Source organism: Geotrypetes seraphini, chromosome 1 (genome assembly GCF_902459505.1).
Source record: "Geotrypetes seraphini chromosome 1, aGeoSer1.1, whole genome shotgun sequence".
In the NCBI taxonomy this organism is placed as follows: Eukaryota; Metazoa; Chordata; class Amphibia; order Gymnophiona; family Dermophiidae; genus Geotrypetes; species Geotrypetes seraphini.
The window spans coordinates 537,830,800-537,851,298 of record NC_047084.1 but is presented as its reverse complement, the minus strand read 5'-3'; positions in this window follow the sequence as shown (position 1 = coordinate 537,851,298).

Genomic DNA, 20,499 nt, shown 5'->3' with positions numbered 1-20,499 from the left:
TCAAAGGTCTGGTTTTTTCTTTCGATAACTACATAGCCTAATGCCACACAAGCAGCACTGTTACAAACATATTCTGAAGGTCAAGGCTAAGGTTAACAAAGTTTCCTTCCTTGGACCACAAGGAGATACTGACAAACCACTGGTAGAGACATTGAAAGACATCTTAAGTCAATCAATTTAAAAGGTTCTCCTACGGAACTTATTCCGCCGTTCTATCTAAATAAATTTTTTTCTTATTTTGGTCCATTTATTCTATCACTCATACAAAAAAGTTTTTCTTCTTCTACTGTTCCTACCACTTGGAAATCCTCTACTGTTACACCAATCTTAAAAAACTTCAAATCCAGTCCTGATGACTCATCTAACTACCGCCCCATATCAAACTTACCATTCTTAATGAAATTGACGGAAAAACTGGTTTTTGAACAGCTTTCGGAATTCATCGAATCCACTAATGCATTACACCCCAACCAAACAGGTTTTCGAAAATATCACAGCACTGAATATTCTATGATTGGTCTTGTTACAAATATTCATTACTTTCTTGACTATCATAAATCTGTAGCACTCTTTTCTTTAGACCTATCTGCAGCTTTCGATACCATAGATCATGAAATTCTTCTCAATCGTCTGCAATCACTAGGGATAGATGGCCAAGTCTTACAGTGGTTAACATCCTTTCTTTCAAACCGAATTTCGAGAGTTAAATTTAATGAGTCCTATTCTGAAAACTTCTCTTTATCTTCTGGAGTTCCACAAGGATCAATATTATCCCCTCTGCTATTTAACATTTTCTTATCTCCACTTATCACCATGTCACAGTCACTAGGATTTACAACCTTTTCATACGCGGATGACATTCAACTACTGCACCCTCTCAATCCAGAAAACATAGAAGAAATAAAAACTATCACTGACAAATTAGAAAAAATGAAAACCTGGTTAAACAATAACAAATTGGCTTTAAATACCCAAAAAACAAAAACCATGCTTTTCACTTGGAAAGGAGACATATTTCAAAAAACACCATTCATACTTGATAACATTCCATTAGAATCAGTATCTAGGTTGAAAATCCTCGGTGTGATAATCGATGCTGATCTATCTTTTCATGACCATATCAGCGCAATAGTTAAATCCTGTTTTTACAGATTACGGCTCTTACGCTCAATTTCTACTTTTTTGGAAGCTAAATCACTCAATATTTTAATTCACTCTCTTATTATTTCCAAACTGGACTATTGTAATGCTCTCCTAATTAACATAACCCAAAAAGAAAATAGACGTCTCCAAATCATCCAAAATACAGCAGTTAAATTAATATTCAATGCAAAGAAATTTGAGCATGTTACCCCCTTACTAATTAAATCACACTGGCTCCCTATAACCCATCGAATTACCTTTAAAATATTATTTTTGGTTTACAAAACATTAAGCTTCAATGAACCCCAATTTATTGCAAAAATGATTGTCCCACACAAATCTGCTCGTTCTTTAAGATCCTCTTCATCAAATTTGCTTTCAGTCCCATCGCTAAGAATCATAGGCACAAGACGCAATGATATATTCTCTGTAAAAGCTCCCACACTATGGAACTCCCTTCCAAATTTTATTAAAAACGAAACAGACCTTGTTGTGTTTAAGAAAATTTTAAAAACATATTTATTCCAGGACGCATTTGACTTATAAAACATAGTCATTTTAGGTTTCCGTACTCTTCTTTTTTCTTCTTAACCCATTACTACCCAATGTGTTTTTACCCTTTGATGTCAAACTCTAACAGATAACAAAATTGTAACTTCTCCCCTTTCTTCCCACCCCTTCTTGTTCGTCAATCTTTGTCGGTCTCATAAGTGATTTTTTGTAAACTAAATGTATGTCTGTCTCTTAAGTGATTTTTGTAAACTAAATGTATTACCACACTCTGATGGTTTTTAACTGTACATCGCTTAGATATTGTGATAAGCGATTCATCAAATAAAGGTAAACTTGAAACTTGAAACTAGAGATCCCAAAACAACTACCCAGGTACAACACCCAAAGACCCACTCAGTGTGTGAACCAGTTGAGTGGAGTGGACTAACTGGGGGAGTGGAAATGGGCCCGGAGTTTGCTCAGCAGAATTTCCCAGACCACCTCTTCCTCTCAACACATTGACACGCTGCCACCACCACCACCATTAGGAACACCTCACCGGGTAGGCCAGCAATGCTTATAAACTTTATAAAACACATTATTATATTTTCTTATAAAACACATATTTTAACTGAACTCTCTGACATCCTCAGCCTTACCATTCACAAAAATAGAAGAAAGAAAAGTTCCCATTTCCTGCTGTCTCATGTCCCCGGCCTATACAATATTTTTCTTCTGCAGACCCTTCAAAAGTCTGACCAAATCCTCATTTCACTTGCATTATAAACTACTGAGGATGCCATCTCTCCCCAATCCCAGGTCCTAAAGTCTAAGACAGTAGCGCAAACTAGTGCTGCCCGATTCAAGAAAAAAAAAATTTTTTTGATTCGATTCAGCCTATTGAATTGGTTTTTCAATTCAACTTTCCTGCCCAATTGGGTGTTTTGTTTTTTTTTCCAAACATCCTGGTGGGTTTATTTTATAGCTTTTTCACCCCCTTTGGCTTCTCCTAACCACACTGGCGCTGTGGTGTAAGTAAAATAAAGAAACAAAAAGGACTTTTCCTCTCTCTGTTAAATCCTAGCTCACGTTTGCGGTCTAACACCAGCTCTGGCAGGATACACATTTCAAATCTGATATATTGTAATCACAAAACAGAAAATAAAATTAGTTTTTCTACCTTTTGTTGTCTGGTTATTTTTCAAATCTTGTTGGTCCAAGGCTCTGGTTGTCTTCTGATAATTTGCTTGCCAGGGTCTCCTTCTTTCTTCTTTCTCCATGCTAACCATCCATCTGCCATCTCTGTCCTCCCCGTTTCCCTTCCGTCCCCAAGAGGTCTGGCATATTTCCTTTTTTCATTTCCCTCCACAGATCCATCTTTTCTTAACTACCCTTTCATCCAGCATCTCTCCCTTCTTCCCCACCACCCCAGCGTCCATCATCTCTCCTTTTCTTTTCCCAACTACCCTCCTATCCAGTATCTCTATCCCCCCCTCCACACCATCCCTTGTGTCCAACTTCTCTCCCTTTCTGTTCCTTCCCTCTCTAAAAACCATGGTCCATCATCTCTTTCTCTCTTCTCTATTTTCAGATCCATTATTTCGTCCCACCCAAAGTCCGGCATATGCGCGTCTCTTTGAACCCCCCCATTCCCTCCGTGTATTTCTACACCAGGGCCCCCCTCTCTGAAGGCCTGTCCCCACCTTAAAGGTCTGCATCCCACCCCTGAAGGCCTGCACCCCCCAAAGGCCTGCCCCCCTTGAAGGCCTGCCCCCCTTGAAAGCCTGCCTGCCTGCCTGTCCCCCCCCTTGAAGGCCTGCCTGCCTGATCCCCTTGAAGGCCTATCCCCCTTGAAGGCCTGTCCCCTCCCCTTGAAGGCCTGCACCCCCCGAAGGCCTGTACTCTCCTTGAAGGCCTGCCTGTCCCCCCTTGAAGGCCTGTCCCTCCCTTGAAAGCCTACCTGCCTGTCCCCCCCTTTGAAGGCCTGTCCCTGCCTTTAAGACCTGCCTGCCTGTCCCCCCCCACTTGAAGGCCTGTCCCCCCTTGAAGGCCTGCCTGTCCCCCCCTAGAAGGCCTGCCTGCCTGTCATCCTCCCTCCCCCTTGAAGGCCTGCCTGCCTGCCTGTCCACCCACCCCACCCTGAAGGCCTGACGCCCCGACCCACCCCGAAGGACCGCTCACCCCACTGGCCTCCCCGCACCACCTACGAAGCAGCCCGCAGCGGGATCGCGACGCCAGCGATCCTTGCGCTGCTTCGGAGCTGCTTCCTCCGCCGCGGTTCCGCCCCTCCTCTGATGTCAGAGGTTGGGCGTGACCGTGGCGGAGGAAGAAGCGCCGAAGTAGCACAGGGATCGCTGGCATCGCGATCCCGCTGCGGGCTGCTTCGTAGGTGGTGCGGGGAGGCCAGGGAGGCGAGCGGTCCTTTGGGGGGACTGAATGCCAAGGCCGGGAGCACCCCCTCAGGGCTTGCACCTGGGGCGGACCGCCCCCCACACCCTCCCCTTGGTACGCTACTGGGTCTGATTATAAAAACTTCCCATCATAGACATTAGAAACCTATATTGCATAACACCAGTGATTGCCCAGCAATATTAGCAATTATATAATATTTGCAACTGTGCTATAATGAATCCCTTTGCCATCTTTTATAATTACATGTTTAGTAACATGCAGCCCTGAATGAATCCCAGCTTTCTTGGCAGAGGCGAGGTTTCCAAACAATCTCCAACCCACCATTTTTGTAGTTTCCTTAGCTCCACAGATGACAGATGGGTTTCCTGGAGGAAGGCCACAGAAGCCATCCTCCTGTTCAAAATGTACAATCAAAGAGACAACAGCAAAACCAAGCCAGAACAGAGCCCAAGACAAACAGAGCATTGTCTATGGATAGGGAATGATATGCCTTCCATATTCCAGATAATAATGATCTTCAGCATCTATTAGACATCATAAACAATGTATAATTGCTAGTGGGGGGCATCCTAGTCACTATTCCTCCTGTTACTAAAAATAATTATTAAATGGATGGAACTCCACCAATAAGTTATCTTGCTATCTCAAAGAGAGGAATATAACTTATAAAGAATTATTAATTTTGGGAAAGTTAGCTTGCTTGATTAAAACTTAGCTCTGTAACCATAATTAAATATATATGAACTAGTCTTTAAGCCCGTTACATTAACGGGTGCTAGAACATATGTGTGTGTGTCTGTCTTTATTTCTTTCTCTCTCTCTCTCCTTAGCCGCTTTTTTCTTTCTGCCTTTCTTTTTCCTTGGCTGTCCATCACCACCCCTTGCCTGCTCCCCCTGTCCATCTTCCCTTCCTTTTACCTCCCCTGTGTCCACCACCACCCCTTCACTGCTCTCTTATGCAGCAGCAGCCCTTCCCCCTTTGTTTTACCTCCCCCCTGTCCAGCAGCACCTCTTTCCTTCTCCCCCTGTCCAATATTAGTCCTCCGTTCCTTTTCCTCAACCCCCTGTCCATCAGCATCTCTTTCGTTCTCCTCCTGTCCAACGGGTGCTAGAGTAGACGACTGGTTTTTTTTTCCTTTCTCTCTCTGTGCTTGGATGCTGTCTGTCTGTCTGTCATTCTTTCTGTCTGTGTCTCTGTCTTGCGCCCTGCCTGCCTGTATTTCTCCATTGCGCCATGCCTGCCTATCTCTCTGTGGCCCCCTTCTCTTCCCCGGCATGATTGGTGTGTGCCCCCAGAACACTCTTCCCCCCAAAGCAGCCCCGTTTCCCAATGCCCCTGCCCCCTTTTGTGCCATGCCTGCCTGCTCCGTGGCCCCCTTCTGTTTCCCCCCTATGATTGCTGTCTGGCCCAGCAAACCCCTCACCCCAAAGCAGCCCCCTTTCCCTCTCCCCTTGTTGAGCCATGCCTGCCTGTTCTGTGATCCCCTGCCCATGACTGCTGTGTGCCCCCAGCACACCCCTACCCCCAAAGCAGCCCCTTTCCCTCTCCCCCTGCTTGCCTGCCATGCCTGCCTGCTCCCTCTGCATCAGCATCAGCATTTCCCTCCCCCTCACCTGTTCCTTCGTAGCAGCATGGAGATAAAACGGCTCCCTTAGTTCTTTGCTGGATTTTTTTTTTAAAGTTTAAAGATGCCTACGTGGCTCCTTTCACGATCCGGCCTGCGTCGGAAGCCTTCTCTGACACAGACCGGGATCGTGAGAGGAGCCACGGCGGCAGTTTTAAACTTAAAAAAAAAATGCAGCGAAGAACTAAGGGAGCTGTTTTCAAAGTCGCCACTGCGGCTCCTCTCATGAGCTGCACTTATATTATGTCGGAAGATGAGAGAGGAGCCGCGGCGGCGGCGGCAGATTTGAAATGAAAATAATTTATGCAGCCAGCCAGCTCCCTCTAAACCCTCCTCCCCCCCCTTTCCCTTCCCGCGGTCCGTCTGGCTGCGTTGTTCTCTCCCTCATTCTCAAACCGTCCGTGCCCTACCTTCAAACTTGCAGTTCAGGCCTTGAGGATAATGGCAAGGAGGAAGGCACTGTTTGGCGGTCGCTGGAAGGAGGGGGAGTGATGAGCCAGCGGTGCATCTGGATTGTGAGCAGCCCTGCCTTCGGTCCTGTCTCGGTCCCACTAAACCGGCTGGCAATAACGAAGCCAGACATCACGGGGGCTTTCCCTCTTGCTAAATCGCTATAGGCTCTGCCGGTCTCGATCCCGCCCCTCAGGATCGAGACCGGCAGAGCCTTTAGTAATTTGGCAAAAGGGAAGAACCCATGGCATCTGACTTTGTTATTGCCAGCCGGTTTAACAGGGACAGGACTGAAGGCAGGACTGCTCACAATCCGGATGTGCCACAGGACTCGGCGTTCACTCGCTCTGTGACGGTTCGTCTTCTGGCAGTGACGTATTAAGCGCGCATGCGCAGTCGTGCAGCCACACCACTACAGAAAAGGGATCAGGGAACACGGTTTGCTACTGCGCATGGGCGGGCTAGCATTTTATTATTTAAGATATCTATTCAAGAACCAAGACCAGAACATTTATAAGCAAACTGAAAGTTTATTTTCTTTTTTGAGCCAGTATAAAATTACAATCAAGCTGGTAGAAGCAGTTACATATAGGATCTTTAAGCAAAGAATTAATAGAAATACACAGACAAAATTTCTCTAAGATTAAAGGTTCAAAGATACTCTCAAATACTGGCTGAAAAGTCCTTACAAAGCCACTTGATATGCCTGAAAGCACATGTTTAGAAGTACATGTTTGCAGAGGTTGCAGTTTGATCCAGCACTGGTCCAAAAAAAGATGGAAAGAAACAGAACACCAGATGGTGTCGACACTTTATAGATGTGTTGGAGGGGGTGTTTCCCAGGATGCATAAAAACTCAGGGGCAGTCTCTATCTCACATCCAATCATAAAGCAGTGCATCACAGAACAGGGCTGTCTTTATCTCAGTGATGTCATGATGAGATTGCAGACTGTGGGCAGGGGAACTGGCACATCCAGCCATGCTTTGTGTATTCACCTGAGTTGCCTCTGTCTGGCTATTAAATGGCTCAGTCCTTTTACTGGCACACCCAGTCATGCTTTTGTAATAGGTGCTTTTAGCACAGCACCTGGATAAGATGGCTGAGGGCAGGGCTGGACTCCAAATTTTTCAGAATCCCAGTTACAAATTATTTTTACTTTAAGTGCATCATTTCACGCACTTAAACAATACCTCCAACAATACTAAATATAATAATTGGGAATATACGACAAAAGCACACATTCTACTATGGATCAAATTACTATATACAAAATACAGTACTTATTAAACCTTGAAAAAAAGGAAAAGAAAGGAAAAGGGGGAGGGGAAAAGAGAGACCATTTAGTGTACAGAGTGTGATCATGCTACATTCACAACTCTCAGATCAAAAATATATTTGTAAAAGTATATTGAAATGGAAAACCAGAGTCACTTTTGAAGCTAAATGCACTATTTGCAGTGGTATTTTGTTTGAACACTAATTATAAGGAAGTAGGCAGTGATTATGTTCATGTTTATTAAACAATTTTCTACACCGCTTTACAAAATTTTTGATCAAAATGGTTTATAATAAAACCCAAATACATTTCCATGAACTACCTAAGAACTCCAGTTATCAATAGGAAAGCTTAACCATTATTCATTCATATTCCACATCAAACATTTATTTCAAAATCATTTTGAATTCTTCCAACCCACTGAGTGCATTCCAGAGCTACTAATGCACTCTCACGCCAGTTCCTATATCCATATTAAATGCAGCGGAGAAAATGTCTTTAATGCAACCGTAAATTTCTTAACAATGACTCTTTTTTTAACTGCAGCGGTAGACCATTCCATAATGCTGGTGCCAAACAGAAAAAAGCTTTTGAACTTGATGATAATTTATATCTACTTAATTATGAGTATAAGGTGACCCTAGAAATGAGATACAGTAGGTTCTCTGTTAACCGGAACTCAAGCAAACAGAACTCTCAAGCAAACAGGGGAAAAAAATCAAAGAAATACTGTAATACTTTAAATAAAAATGAAAATAAAATCAATTTCTGGTGGAAATTTAAGTGCAAACTTTGCCTGCCACACCTAAGTACGCCCATGTTTTGCCTACCACATGTCTGGTAGTTTGACTGGAATAGTTTATGGTATGGCACAGTATGGGGTATAGTATTAGTTAGGCCTATTTTTAATAGTAACTCTCAAGCAACCAGAAGCTACATTTATCCGGCATCTATCAATCCTCATGGGTGCCGGTTAACTGAGAGTCTACTGTATATATTTTGAGCCTATTTTCTTTACACACACATTTATTTGTTTTTGATTCATTTCTGGTTCTTATGAGGGAAGCAGTGAAAGAAGTCAACACATATATATTTTTTAAAGTATATTTTTGATTTATATTGGATTTTCATTTATACTGAATAGAGACAGTGGAGAGAGTTTGACTATGAGAGAGTTGAAATGTACAATCAAAGAGACAACAGCAAAACCAAGCCAGAACAGAGCCCAAGACAAACAGAGTTCAGACAATGAAAAAGGATAGCATGATCAAACAGATGAAAGGAAGAAGATAGGTCAAAGAAAACAGCAACTGAAGAGTATTAGTCCAGAGAAGTACGAATGGAGTCATGGAAGCCTGACAGAAGGGATTCAGTTACGGTATGTGGCCTCTCCTGAATCTGGCTAGATTTACAAGAATTTGTAAATTGAAAAATAAAACTGGATGCTTTATACACATGTTAGTTTTTATGTAGGTGTGTTTGATGGTCAAGGCTTTACTGCTTTCTTCTTATATTATTTCTGTAATTAACTTGTCCTTCAGGTTGAATGGCTGTACTGTGCTTTCATAAAGATAACAGGAACTTTGAGGTCGCGATGTGGAAGAGTAGCTTCATACAGGGATAGCAGCCCTGAAGAAACCCTCGGGGTGAAACATGTCGGCTTTTGTATCCCTCAGCATTTGACCACTTTAAGCTAAGTACTATTAATATCACTAATATAAAAATCATTAATATAAAAGAGATTTATTATAAAGTATTTATTGTTTTATAAGAGACCCGGTGAGGATTGAATGCATAAAGCCAGATACTATGAAACAGACTTGAGTATCTTGGTGGCATTTCTGAGGGTCTGGGTATTTAAGATAACATTGTGATGAGGGTTAGGAGGTAGTCATAGCTGGACTACTCTCTAAGAATTTGATTGTATACTCTCTCGTCCATTGAGACACACTGTTACACAAATTCAAAAAGATATGAGCATAATCTTCACAGAGTGGCAATTAGAAGGCTAAAGAGAAGAAATGGGAGTAACCAGCATGGAGCAGCAGTTTGTTTCTGCATCAGGTGAGAAGGATGTTTTAGTTTTATTTGAGTACTATTCCACACAGGAGCAATGTTTGAAATGTTCGATTCTGACCGGCTCATGCAGCCTTATACTGCCTTGTGCTCTAAGTAGGAAGACTTGAAACATTTAGGGTACTTAGCACATCTTAAAAAGGCTTACCGCGGGATGCGATCAGGCATCTTTCAGTAAGTTTGTGATCTATGTGTGCAAACTGCACACTTAAAAATGTTTTCCCATGCACTGATCAGTTAGTGCTGCTACATTACCTTGTGCTGATTAAGAACATAAGTTACCATAAAGGGACAGACCAAAGGTCCATCAAGCCCAGTATCCTGTTTCCAATAGAAACATAGAAACATGATGGCAGATAAAGGCCAAATGGCCCATCTGCAGTAACCATTATCTCTTTCTCTCTCTAAGAGATCCCCAGGCTTTCTTGAATTCAGACACAGTTTCTGTTTCCACCACCTCTTCCGGAAGATTGTTCCACGCATCTACCACCCTCTCTTTATAAAAGTATTTCCTTAGATTACTCTTGAGGCTATCACCTCTTAACTTCATTCTATGCCCTCTCATTCCAGAGTTTCCTTTCAAATGAAAGAGACATCACTCATGCACATGGGTTTTTCTCATCAGCTGCACTACTGATGTTGTAAACTGGATCTACAATGTCTCCTTCACTCTCTGACTTGCTGGTCTCTTCTGAAGACAGCTGTCCTCTTTCTGGGGGAGTGGGTTTGGGGAACCCAGGGCAATGTGGAACCAGGGCGATGGATGAAGGAATGTTTGGATATGTGATTGCAGATGCATGCTTGCCAGCTCAACGCTTGGACCACCATGCAGAAATAGCAGTTGGGTTCCCGCCAAATTCTTGGAATAGCAAACGTCAAGGCTCTCTTTTCCCCTCTGTACCATCCTGTAGAAGAATAAAATGAAATTGTGGTAATGAAAACAATAAATTTATTTCACCTATGACTAATGTGTATGAGATTCTCGCAACATATTTCATAAATATATTCAAATAAGTTTGAAAATTTTTAAATTTAATTTTTTTTAAAATTAAACATTCTAATTCCACCATCCTAGCGAGAAACAAAATTGTCTTACCTTCCTCTGTTTTTTTTGGCAGTGCTCAAATGTGAAGTGCCCAAGGTTTATCTTGATCCCTAACAGGCATTCCAAAATATCCCTTATAGGCATCACACATCTTAGCAGATGTTTCTATGGAGTGTTATACCCTCTTGTCTTGATAAATTGGCCACATACATAGCAAAATATATCTGCCAGATGCTTGCAGCCCTCTGGATGCCATCTAAACAATGGGAAGTTCTACAAAAAGGTAAATTTAAAAATATCAATGTCCTGGTCACAAAAAGCAAAGTCTGAGGGGAATGATCACCATTTTCTATATTTTTGTGGTATAGGCAATTAAGAAAGAATACTTACTACCCAGGAACAAAAAAAACAAACAAAAAACTTTTTGTTATGTGGTGTTTCACACACTCGTTCTTTTTAAACATTTTTATGAGAGTGAAGAAAGGGTGGCAAAATATCTCAGGGTTGTTCCACCGATTCCAATTTCTGAGTTTTCAGAAACAAAGAAAAAAAATGTCATACATTGATTTTGGAGTAGGAAAAACCAGCCTCACAAACAATCAATACTGAACTATCAACTACATTTCTTTTGGCATCAGAGGATGCTGAATGAAGCAGATTTTAATACAGAGTAAGCGCTTACCTTTTTAATGCAGTAGAATACTTTTGTGAACATGGCTGCTTGCCAGAACTGTTCATAAAGTACGATATAGATTAGTGCTGTATCTTGAAAGATATCTAAAGATAAAGAATGCAAATAGGTTTGAGGGGGCGCAGTTCACAAGGGTAATAGTCTTCTCTACATATAAGAAACTTCTGTCTATTAAATCCTCATTTCCTAGAAAAAGGCATTTTTTCAGTAATAATACATAAATTTTAAATTTCATGACCAGAATTACGATAACCAACAGCAAATCTCAGATCATTTCCTCTAATGGCCTCTAAATGTTCCTGAAGATGGACTTTAAGCTCCCAAGTGCAGCTGTTATTTTTGTCTTAGATCTCCTTATCTTTTGTTCAAGCCAAACTAACCTGAAGAGACTGCAAGCTGCAGCTGAGTACGGTACAAACAGATACAGCACCCAACTGTGCTAGGCTCCACCTAGGGAGACCAGGTTACCCATTCCAGAAGGAAGACTTTTTGGCCAGTCCTGGATTTCTGCTAACTTTATCCTTGTGCATTATGGGACCTGAAGCACTGATTTCAATGGATAGAATCATGGCCTATAAATACTACACTGCTTTGGGATGTAATTGTAAAACCCTATAGCAAGGATATGCCTACTAGGGGATGCAATATCCTCTTAGGTAGGAAGTTAAAATCCAGAACCTCCAGGGTAGCATTTTTCAGAAATTCTACCTCTTCTACATACAGATCCCAAAAGACAGGCAGAGCTCTGGAGTCACAATGTGTGGATGAGGCAATGGTACATGGAGGAGGGTTTTAGATTTGTTAGGAACTGGGCAACATACTGGGGAAGGAGGAGCCGATTCTGCAATGATGGGCTCCACCTTAACCAGGGTGGAACTAGGCTGCTGGCGTCAACATTTAAAAAGGAGATAGAGCAGCTTTTAAACTAGAAACTGGGGGAAGGCTGATAGTTGCTCAAAAGAGCATGGTTCGGGACAAGGTATCTTTAAAAGATATCATTATAAAAGGGAAGACAGAGCATCCTGATAGTGAGATTGCAATGCAGGCTTCAGTAGATCAGGTTTCCTTAAATTCAGAGCAGGCTGATTTTAAAGATTGCAAATTATCTATGCCAACTGCTGAGCAAATTGTAAATAGATATGACAAACACTGTTTGAAATGTCTGTATGCAAATGCCAGAAGCCTAAGAAACAAGATGGGAGAGTTAGAATATATTGCATTAAATGAAAAGATAGATATAATAGGCATCTCTGAAACCTGGTGGAAGGAAGATAACCAATTGGACACCGTCATACCAGGTATAAGTTATTTCATAGTTATTTCATAGAAAGACTTCTGAGGAAATTAGAAAGTTATGGGATAGGAGGTAATGTCCTTTTATGGATTGAGAACTGGTTGAAATCAGTGCAGGTGTAGCGTTATATGTTAAGGAGAGCCTTGAATCGAATGGACTAAAAATTCTACAGGAGCAGAAACATACCTTGGAATCCCTACAGGTAGAAATTCTGTGTGTAACTGGGAAAAGGATAGTGATAGGAGTGTACTACCGTCCGCCTGACCAGGTAGACGGTAGTATATGCCTGACAGATGCTGAAATGTTATCAGAAATTAGGGAGGCTAACAAACTCGGTAACATAGTAATAATGGGTGATTTCAACTACCCCGATGTTGAATAGATAAATGTAGCATCAGGACATGCTAGGGAGATGAAATTTCTTGATGAATTCAAGGACTGATTTGTGGAGCAGCTGGTTCAGGGACCAACAAGAGGTGAAACAATCTAGATCTAGTTCTTTTTTGTTGTTGTTGTTCAGGACTGACCTAAAAGTCTCCCTTCTGGAATGGGTAACCTGATCACCCTAGCTCCACCAATGGGCTCAGTCAGTTTCTTCTTGCTTCTTTATCTTCAGTAGGAAAACTCCTTTATTTCTTTCCTTTTCAGTCCTATGGACTCCAGTGAAGTAAGATAAGTTGTCAGCAAAGGCCCAGGGGGGATGAGGAGGCATGTGGGGCTATGTGCACTCTGCTACCTGCTGCTGCCTGTGCTCCTCCCCTACTCCACTTCCTACTGGGGTGGGGAGGAGGGGGCGGTCTGCCCTGGGTGCCGTCTTGTTGAGGGCTCAGGCACCCGTCCTCCTCTCTGCCCCCCCCAATGCCGCACGTGTGCACCACTTCCATTCCCCCGTACCTCTGTAACATTCCTGGTGTGAGCAGCAACCTCCAACCTGCTGTCATGCTAGCATCGGTTCTTCCTCTGATGTCACTTCCTGGACTCGTGCCTAGGAAGTGACATAGAGGAAGAGCCGACACTGGTACGACAGCAGATTGGGGGTTCCTGCTCATGCCTGGAACATTACAGAGATACAGGTGAAGGGAAGTGGCGCATGCGTGACAGGAAGGGGTGGGGGCAGAGAAGAGGGCAAGGGAGGTGCAACACTGCCCTGGGTACCTCTCACCCTCACTATGCCACTGCATATGCTCACTGGGATCTCCAGTGTGTGACCCATGGATGACTTGTGATGAGATTATAGCTACCCAGGAGTTTCAGAAAAAACTAATGAAAACTAGATTGCTAGAGATTTTCTCAGGACCCCTTCCTTGTCCATCAGCATGCTGCTGTTGTGACTGGGTTTGCTTCAGAGATTTAATGCAGAAACACCACATCACTAGCAACCTGTTATGAAACTTGAGTCACAAGAAGCCCCCCTAGTGGATACTGTTTGCAAAGGAAAACAATTAAGTGCTCTATTCTCCCCGCCCTATTCTCTGGGGAAATTTACTTTGGCAAGCTTCCTTGACTCTTCCAGCACTGATGTGTGCTTGATAAAGGTGATGAGGTCTAGGCAAACAATTTAATGGCCACTGCAAAGAGAATGATACAGAGAACAGAACTATTGGTTATGCTAGTTCAGCTGTAAACCTGAATTATTCTCATCCCTGCTTGTGCTCCAGCCAGCTTTGTTGCTAATTCAAAAATGGAATTCTCTTTTGATTTGTATCCTTGGTTCTCCTTCTACTCTTAATCTGTATTATGCTTACTTGGCAAGGTTGAGTACCTGTCCAGCGCCACTTCTCATTCTTATCCAATGAACATCTCATAGGAGCCAGCTGTGTGGGTGTAGTGGATGCTAAGCCCCCCAGTATTAGCAAGATCCTTCATTTGTGTCCAGGGGTGGGAATTTATATTGCATTTGGTACCCCAATCTTTATGAAATATTGGTAACTATGGGTGTTCGGGGGGGGGGGGGGTGCTATTAAACTGAAGTTATTTGGATTTAGCTCACATCTATTCATTGGTTTCTAAAGACAATTTGCATTCAGCTTTAGTAGGTTTTTCCCTCTCTTCAGAAGGATTCAACCTAAGGGCTAGATTTAACACAAGACCCATTAATGTCCATGGAACCCATTTACTAAAGGCAATTCTATAATATAGGCATCCACACGTATACTTATTGCATGTTTGCATATACCCCTTAATTACTACCAGGATGCCTAGATGCTATTCTACAAATATAGACATAACTTACATAGAGGGGAATTTTTTTGAAAACAAGTTAAGTCAGAACTGGGATATCCAGTGCTGGAGGTCCAAAAAAAGCCCTCAATTATGGAAATATATGAATGAGAATTTTCATTTCTTCCAAAATCATTACAAAGATGACAAAACATTTGGATGTTCCTAATGCTGACATGGAGGTCTTAAGATAGTCGTTCTCATTGTCTAAAATAACCTACCATTGCCATACATTGTAAGGACTGCCAATTATAGAAGTGAACATCAACCGGATGGATAGCATGGGCTGTGACGAGCTGGGATTTCCATTTTCCTGTGCATGTGGAAGTTTCTCCATAGAGCACAAAGATGTCTATCAGGAGAGAGCTCAGATGTATTCCACATATAAAAGATAGCCAGCATGATTAAAAGGTGAAGTGAAAGAGGCTGTTAGAGCCAAAAGACAAACAATGGAAAAAGGGTCCAAAAGAAGAAAATAAGAAACAACAACTGAAAAGTTAGATACAAAGCATAGATAAAGAAGGAATGGAAAAGGTCAAAAACAGACGAAAACTGGAAGAAGCACAAACAGCATCAACGCAGGTGCCATAAAGCAGTAAAAGGGGCCAAAAGAGACTACGAGGAAAAAATAGCCAAGGAGGCGAAAAACTTCAAGCCGTTCTTTCAATATATTAAGGGGAAATGACCTGCAAAGGAAGCGGTGGGACCGTTGGATGATCATGGATTAAAGGGTGTGCTAAAGGAGGACAAAGCCATCGCCGATAAACTGAACACATTTTTTGCGTCGGTATACAAAACATACTGGAACTGGGGACGAAGGCGGGAAACTGACAAGGTTGACGGTCAGTCTAGAGGAAGTACGCAGGCAGATTGATAGGGTTAAAAGTGACAAAACCCCGGGATCGGATGGCATCCATCCAAGAGTCATAAAGGAACTGAAAGGGACTATAGCTGAACTGCTTCAACTAATGGCCAATCTGTCAATCAAATCGGGAAAGATTCTGGAAGACTGGAAGGTGGCGAATGTTACGCCGATCTTCAAAAAAGGTTCAAAGGGAGATCCGGGAAACTACAGACCGGTGAGTCTGACCTCAGTACCGGGAAAGATGGTAGAGGCGCTGATAAAAGACCACATCATTGATCACCTTGACGAACACAATCTGATGAGGACCAGTCAGCAAGGCTTCAGCAAGGGACGATCTTGCTTGACGAACTTGCTGCACTTCTTCAAGGGAGTAAACAGGCAGATAGACATGGGTGACCCCGGTCGACATTATATATCTGGATTTTCAGAAGGCGTTCAACAAGGTTCCGCATTAATGACTATTTCAGAAAATTGAGAGCCATGGAATAGAGGATGAAATACTCATGTGGATGAAAAACTGGCTAGCGGATAGGAAACAGAGGGTGGGGGTAAATGGACAATACTCAGACTGGAAGAACTTCACCAGTGGGGTGCCGCAGGGCTCGGTGCTTAGACCCGTGCTCTTCAACATTGGAGGAGTTGCTGTACAGTGAGAGATTAGAGAAGCTAGGCCTATTCTCCCTTGAAAAGAGGAGACTGAGAGGGGACATGATCGAAACATTCAAGATAATGAAAGGAATAGACTTAGTAGATAAAGACAGGTTGTTCACCCTCTCCAAGGTAGAGAGAACGAGAGGGCACTCTCTAAAGTTAAAAGGGGACAGATTCCGTACAAATGTAAGAAAGTTCTTTTTAACCCAGAGAGTGGTAGAGAACTGGAATGCTCTTCCTGAATCTGTTATAGGGGAAAACACCCTCCAGGGATTCAAGACAAGGTTTGACAAGTTCCTGCTGAACCGGAACGAATGCAGGTAGGGCTGGTCTCGGTTGGGGCACTGGTTTTTGACCTGGGGGCCGCTGCATGAGCGGACTGCTGGGTGCGATGGACCACTGGTCTGACCCAGCAGCAGCAATTCTTATGTTCTAAGGCTAAAAGAGACTATGAATAGAAACTTGCCACAAATGCAAAAACTCACAGTAAAAACATTTTCAGGTACATCAGAAGCAGAAAGCCTGTGAGGGAATCCGTGGGACCACTAGATCATGAAGGAGCAAAAGGGGCACTGAGGGAGGATAAGGTCATAAGAAAGAGACTGAATGAATTATTTACTTCAGTCTTTATGGGTGATGATGCAAAGGAACTGAAAGAAATCTTGGTGAAGCTGGAAGACATACTAAGTCAAATCAACAAGTTAAAGAATGATAAATCACCTGGTCCGCATGGTATACACCCCAGGGCACTGAAAACACTCAAACATGAAATAGCTAATCTCCTGTTAGTGATCTGTAACCTGTCATTAAAATCATCAATGTAATGCCGATTTTTAAGAAGGGTTCCAGGGGTGATCCGGGAAATTACAGACTGATAAATCTGATTTCGGTTCCAGACAAGATAATAGAAACTATTATAAAGAATAAAATTACAGAACACAGACACACATGGATTAATGGGCAGAGTTAGCATAGTGATCCCGCAAGAACTTGCAGTAGCCAATTAGCTAGTGGCTCTGCACGGGCACTGCTGCAGTTCACCACTGGACTACTAGGGACTTAACAGATATGCAGAGGGGATGGGAGGGAGATAACAGTTGTTTAAAGTCGGCCCCAGTCCACCGCTGGACCACCAGGTTTGACTGCAGGCCCAGTAAAGGCCTTCAACAGGTTTGGGAGGGGGTGGGTCTGCACTGACCCAAATATAAACTGAGACCGCCATTTTTAGGCCATTTTTTTAGCCCAAAAATCTCTGTTTATATTCAAGAATATACGGTAGATTCACAAGCTGCCTTCCCCTTTGGAACATTCTGGTGATGTTCAGATTCAAAAATGACTGACATGACTGTCCATATCTGTAAAACGCCCAACTGTTATGACCCATTTTCCAATTAGGGATGTCCATATTATGAATATATAACCACTCGCACCTGGTATGTTCAGCTTTGCCTATATGTACATCCATGTTGGCATTTTCGAACCTCCATATTGACATAGCTGCCTGAAAGGAGACGCCAACCAAGGAATTACAACTTTACTCCAACAGAGGTGGAACTGCTAGTTAAAAGCCTCTCACCATGCCAAACTGTTTGCCCCTAAAGGGCAGCTTGTGGGTGCCTACATAAAACAAAAATTCTATCTTATCCAGGCCAGTATATGGGATAAACATCTTGGTATTTTTATATTAATTTCCAACACCTATCTGGTATTTAGAAACTGTTAAAAAACATACTTGTTTGGTAAAATTTTTAACTAATGGATTGTAATTCACTGTGAATGTCCAGTATCTTTACTCTGTAAACCGCACAGAACTGAGAGGTAGCTGCGGTATATAAGCATATTGTTATGTTATGTTAAAAGGAGTGGGTGGCCATATGCCATAGGTTGAATGCAATCTTTCATCATAACATTAACTATTTTTTCTGAGGCCCTCCAAGTACTACAAATCCAAAATGTGGCCCTGCAAAGGGTTTGAGCTTGAGACCACTGCTCTAGATGCACCTGGCCACTGACCCCTGAAATTAGTGAGGACTCGCACTGTTCCCTATTTCTACCTTTGCCCATCTGACAGTGTATATGTTTTGCACGAATGCTTTATCAAGGATTTCCCGCTCAGTTTCATCCATCCCCAAAATTCAGTGGTCCTGTTATAAACATCCATGTTAGGATTAAAGCAAAGTTGAAATCCATGTGGAAACACGCCACCAAAGTTTCTGTGAGCAGTGCAAAACTGGAGGACAAAGGCAGATTTATGGAGAAGCTTGATACACTGATCGACATAAAGTACTTACCTGCAAGTGTAAAATAAAGAGTTGTTCTGATATGGGATGCAATACTGCCTGTGCATGTGGAATACGCATACTTTGTGACTGTAGCAGCGAGAAGAAAATTCCTGTGATTGAGTTAGCTGCTGCTTGCTTCACAACATTATCTTGAAACATGGGCTGGAGATTGCTGTTGACCCTTGTGTGCAAGCAGAGGTGGCTTTTCCCCCCAGCAGTTGCAAATGGGACAAATGCTTTGAGGGAGAATGAGACAAGGTGAAAGGTTATACAGGATAATCTCGTTATAACGGACTTCAAGGGACCTGGAAAAACAGTCCATTATATCAGAGTCCGTTATATCCAGAATTGTATTTTTTAAAAACTTTATTTAGGTCAACTTGAAACAACGTTCAATCAATGAACAACAGTCACTGCACAAACATATCAGCAAAATCAATAACAAAACTCAGCAAAACATTGGTATGGCAAGAAATGATTGCAAAACCAGAACACTAAAAGATATTCTAAAGCATTATGTCGTACTGTACTGGAAAGAAAAATACTCTTGTCATTTTCTTCTGGACTGCATTTTGATACTATATCACTGGCACGTCACGCGCCTTGTAGGCAGAGCCTTCATGTCCGTTATAGCCGAACAAAACTACAGCTAAAAGCAGCTCTGGGGACCAAAAGTCTGTTATATGCGAGTCCGCTATATGCAGTGATATTCTAAATGTTCATAAAGGCACACGGCCGGAACCAGCGAACCTCATCCGCTATAAATGATATTCCATTATATGCAAGTCCATTATAACAAGTAGAACAATACTTTTCATGTACATATGAGATTTATACATATGTATATATGAGTCACAATTCTTGTAACTCTTATGCTATGTCACAATTCTTGTAACCTCCTGAAAACTCTTATGTAATCCGCCTTGAACCGCAAGGTATTGGCGGAATAGAAATCACCAATGTAATATAATGTAATTTATATGGCTTTCATGAGGTAGAGATGCATGGGGAAGAGAGAGATGAGAGGGAGTAATGTTGAATGTGGTGGTTAAGAGGAAACTGTGGGATGGATGGAAAGGGATGCAAGAGGGACCTCAAGCAGTTAGAGAAGGTGGGAAGAATACTAGGATCCGAGTTACATACAAATTCAACTTAAGAGCAGTTTAAAAAATGGAACCCATTATTAACCCAAGGACTGCCTGTGTTTCTATTTCTCACTATTTTATGAAGAATATGCCTATCACATCACTAACTGCAATTATGTATGTTTGCTTATATGTCAACTTGTAACCTTGCTGTTAACCTTGTAATATGTAAACTTGTAACCCGTTCTGGGCTCTTTTGGGAGGATAGGCTAGAAATTTGAATAAATAAATTTTAAAAATGTATTTGTTTTTGCGTTGTTTTGGCTCCCTCTTCTCTCTAGCACCTATCTCAAAAGGTCTAGCAGTTGAAATCCAATGTACTTGTTAAATTGAAGCATTTTAGTACCAGCCCTGGGTACATCCCAGATTTCAGAGTGTTTAGCAGGCAGTGGATTTCTGTAACTTCCTCGGTAGCCTATGAAGACTCATGGGAAGAGTATTCTAGACCTGAGAGGAGACATAATTTAGATATCTGAGGTATGCTTTCCTGTTACTGGAAGGTTCTGAAAAGGGTTGGTTAGTCAGGGGACAGGGTGGCTTATTTTATTAATGCCTACATTACTTACACTGTTTTTATGTCTTCATGCAAAATACATAATTTCCCTCAAGACTGCCGAGTGTGTTTCTCTCATTCAGCCTTCAAGCATTTGCCATAACATATATATGATTCATCATATATTATGTTATTACATTACATTACATTACTGATTTCTATTCCGCCTCAACCTTGCAGTTCTGGGCGGATTACAAAAGAGACAACTGGACATTTCCAGGATAATTACAGAGAGAATTCTGGTCATTTCCAGGAGAAGTTACAAGAATAATGGAAC